This window comes from Nelumbo nucifera, chromosome 3 (genome assembly GCF_055504915.1).
Source record: "Nelumbo nucifera cultivar China Antique chromosome 3, China Antique-T2T, whole genome shotgun sequence".
In the NCBI taxonomy this organism is placed as follows: domain Eukaryota; kingdom Viridiplantae; phylum Streptophyta; class Magnoliopsida; order Proteales; family Nelumbonaceae; genus Nelumbo; species Nelumbo nucifera.
The window spans coordinates 55,756,503-55,760,614 of record NC_142651.1 but is presented as its reverse complement, the minus strand read 5'-3'; the positions used below and the strand labels follow the sequence as shown (position 1 = coordinate 55,760,614).

The 4,112-nt window shown below is 39.7% G+C and overlaps 2 long non-coding RNA genes across 2 annotated transcripts; both read left to right on the top strand.

The window, feature by feature from the left end:
* Nucleotides 1-312: 312 nt before the first annotated feature.
* LOC109114924 (uncharacterized) lies at nt 313-1,571 on the top strand. The gene is made up of 3 exons (XR_002022853.2): nt 313-962; nt 1,072-1,405; nt 1,485-1,571. It is a non-coding gene; the product is annotated as an uncharacterized LOC109114924 (long non-coding RNA).
* An 86-nt stretch (nt 1,572-1,657) lies between these two features.
* On the top strand, nt 1,658-3,314 carry LOC148801233 (uncharacterized). Its single transcript, XR_016083792.1, has 5 exons — nt 1,658-1,712; nt 2,190-2,260; nt 2,561-2,641; nt 2,813-3,008; nt 3,099-3,314. It is a non-coding gene; the product is annotated as an uncharacterized LOC148801233 (long non-coding RNA).
* Nucleotides 3,315-4,112: the final 798 nt, after the last annotated feature.

Sequence of the window (4,112 nt, the reverse complement as noted above, 5' to 3'; positions counted from 1 at the left end):
AAAATAGGAATATCTTGTTGTTGGGCAAAATAAGTGATGTTTTAATATATTTTGGATTACAAAAATTAGCTCTTGCTCACTTGTAATTTTACATCAGAAAAATTATTTGTCCATCCATTGTTTTTTGTCTAAAATATTGCGTCTGATTGAACCAAGCCAACATTCCAATGTGTATCCTGTAACCCACACTTGCATTCAAACCCCATCCACTCCTAGTCCATGTTTTTCATGTTTAGTATCTTGTATGTATGTTTTTTTTTTTTATGATGAATGTTTTTGTGTATTTACAATTTGTTGAAGGTAAATATTTTGAAACCAATGGCATCGAGGGGAGTTTGCACCAGATGTTCACCAAAATGCTTTAATGACCTTATTTTAAACTTGTAGTTAAGGAGAGAGCACAATGAAGCTTTTAATGCCACCCCCTTTGGACAGCTACTTTGCATTCTATCAAGCACTTTTGATAAGGCACTTATCATGGAGATGGTACAACGGTGGGACTCAAAGACCATTTACCGACTGAGACATTGCACTAATATTGGGACTGAGGTTAGAAGGACGTCCCATGATCACAGACATTGACTCACCTGTTCCAGAGTTTATTAGTCGTTTGTTTAGAATTAGCAGTGATTCCTCTACCCAACTGTTCCTGAGCACAATGGAGGATAAGGTCCTTAGTATAGTGCATGAGGAATCAAATGAATCAATAGAAGATGTGGTGAGGTTGATTCTCTTGCACCTATTTGGGCCGGTTTTGTTTTCATAGGGGGGCTCCATGTGAGCCATGTGTGGGCTAGTTACATCAATGATCTGGCACAATATCCGAATATTCATGGGCGTGGTGTGCGCATCAATTCATTATACATGCCCTTGATTATGTTGTTGGATGCGCGAGCAAGCCTATGAACGACAACCAACGGTCCTTTTCAAGCACATTATTTGGCTGTGCTGCTGCTATGATGGTGTGTACTTGTGACTCAAGCATTTCTTGATGGTTATGTATTGTTTTCTGTTTAATGGAAGAAAATAATTTACTATTGGTATCTCTGATTGAATGTAATTCTATTGTAGGCATGGTTGTTTGAGCACAACACAGTATTTAGACCATTAAATCCCACTATCTGGCCATGGAAGTTGAAGTGGGGAAAAATGGAGTACAGCGGCGGCTTCAACAATAGAGAGTTTATTCGAAAAATAACTACTGGAACAATTAGTATATGATTGATACTCTCACTTCACCTCCGTTCATTGTTAATAATCTAGGTATGTACATTATTTATATTTGCAGGTGGTTGATACCTTCGCCCCAACCCATTATGAGTTGGAGCTACTTGGTGGTGCCCCAACATTAGCTGTTGGGGATGGTGGAGAGACGCAAACTCCTTTTTGTGATCCATACAACCTTGTAAGCATGCTCACTCATTTTGATTATATAATTGGAATTTTTATTCATATTAATTATTATTAAATATGTTGGACTATAGGCCCTACTTCCCATTTTTGTTGTTCTGATCGAAGTTGGGCCAAGCACAGGGCATAGTGCTGACACTATTTCATATTAGGCTAAAACAATGGTATGTAGAAGTTAATAGGATTTTTTTGAAATTACGTATTTTGCTTTAAATGTCTAATTTGGTGTTGTGATCTTGATGATGCAGGGTGTGTGTACACGTTGCATCGAATCCATTGAGTTTGAGCAGCTTAGTATGAAGGTAGCCCGAGTAGATTATTATGCTACTGAAGTTGGTCAACTGAGGTTAGAGGTTGATCGACTATGTGGGATATTGATAGCGAATGGCATCAATCCTGATGCCTTTCTTGTGCACATATCTCCAGTTGTACCTGGTAAAGATGAATGTGCGGGAGGGGCGTCAATACCAAAGGTGGACTCGTTTACCTCGCCCAATCCTAGGGATAGCATTCTTCCTTCGTGTGAGATAGTTTCACCCTGGTCATGGGTGAAGAATGTGTATAAAAGGGGGAACAACATGAGAAAGCGTGAGCACTTTCCTAGTAGTTTTGTTGTTTCCCCTTTCCGACCCCTTGGTAACGCTAGGAAGGTGGCTAAGGAATTTTCCATTACAGTTCGCACCAATGATTTGGTATGGCTTATGACGTGGTTATGTAATGTATGTTTTATTCAACCTTAAATATTTATTGGTTAATCATGCTTTTGTTTATTGTCACAGGTGGTAGAAGGTGGGCTATCAGTGTGGGCAGCATTTGCTTAAAAAGACCAAATGGCGGTGAAAGATTTGCAGTAAGTGCATAATTTCTTGCACAAGGAGATTTGGAAGTAAAAATGCTTTATTGGTTTAACATAACATAACAATATTCATGCACTAAAGCTATAAACCATTTCCATATATTTGTTGAACATGTTTTGTATTCTTTTTGTATGGATGTGTACGTGCTTAAGAACGACAACTTTTCACTAAGTGAAGCAAACATCATCCCCCTTTTTAAGATGAATGGTTGGTTGTCTGACGAGATAAGTACCATTTTTTTAATTATGCATTGTAATGATGCTTTGTTGATCTATTGTCATTACTTTGTATAGGTTATAGATGCGTATGGCAACCTATTGAAGACACGGAGGCAGAATTCCGTGAAATTTCAGTACATGCCTACAGTGGCTCAGGTGAAATACCCTTTTCTGCATTTGCAACATGATTGTACTACTTTCATGATTAGATTCACCAACCTTTCAGGGTCCATTACATGACTAGTAACAATACCTACATGAGGTGGTCTTAATAAATTGACTTGATTCCTATCTTTTGTGCATATTTTTTGGTTTCCTCTATTCAAGGATTTGCAACCAATGGGATGTTACCAAAGCTAAAACCATGGTTGGACCAATTGCAAAGAACCAGGTGCAGAAAGTCTTCATACCTATAAATGATCACTTTCATTGGCAACTATTGGTCATTGATATAGTATAGAGGAGGTTTCACTCGAATAGCTCTATCCATGGGTTGCTCTATAGGCTGTTCGCAGATAAAATGGTATGCATCCTCAACGTTATATAAGTCTTGTAAGGTTGCACTGCTAAATTGGTATCCTAACATTGTTATATTTTTTTTATCGCAACATAGCAACAAATTTACAAGACGGTTCTCAGTGACATTATTAGTGGCATTGGTGGGTGGCCTCATGAACCTGCCGGTTGAGCTCCCTACCAGGAAGGTGGAGACAATTGTGGTGTTTTTGTTATCAAGTATATGGATTGTCTGTCTAGGTCGGTGACATTTGATTTCTCATCGGTGCATATATTGATTATTATGTTTGTAATTTGATGTTTATGATGTCGATTAATCCAAACTCATATGTTGTGTTTTCAAATATAGGACACGATTTTAGTTATTTGATGGGAAACCGGTGTGCAACTACTACAGGGTAAACTAAGGTAGAATGCCCATACATCACATGAAGGCAAACTACACCTTTAAAGGTGAACGGACCCAGAGTTTAGATGATTCGGTCCTTGAGGCCTCTAGCACATACCCTATAATGACCATTGTGTCATTCCATCTTGGTATATACATACAATAATACACCAAATGTGAACTACACTGGGCTGAGACACACAATACTACTGATCTCATGCACACCACACATTCACGCCTATCGGCCGCGTCCGAAGGTGAACGGGCCCAGAGGTAGGCTGATCAAGTCCCTGAGGCCTCCATCACATGCACTATAATGATCATTGAGTCATTCCATATCGGTATGTTCATACAATAATATACCAAATGTGGACTACACTAGACTGAGACAAACAACATCAGCCATCCGTGCACACCACACGTTCACATCTATTGACTGCGTCCGCCGACGTCCAAAGGTGAACGGGTCTGGAGGTAAGCTGATCTGGTCCTTGAGGCCTCAGGCACATGCACTATAATGACCATTGAGTCATTCCATCTCGATACGTGCGTAAAATAATAAACCAAATGTGGACTACACTAGGCTGAGATACACAACACTACTAATCTCATGCAGACCACACGTTCACACCTATCAGCCGTGTTTTCCCGCATCCGAAGGTGAACGAGCCCGGAGTTCAGATGATCCGGTCCCTGAGGCCTTCGGCACATGCACTATAATGA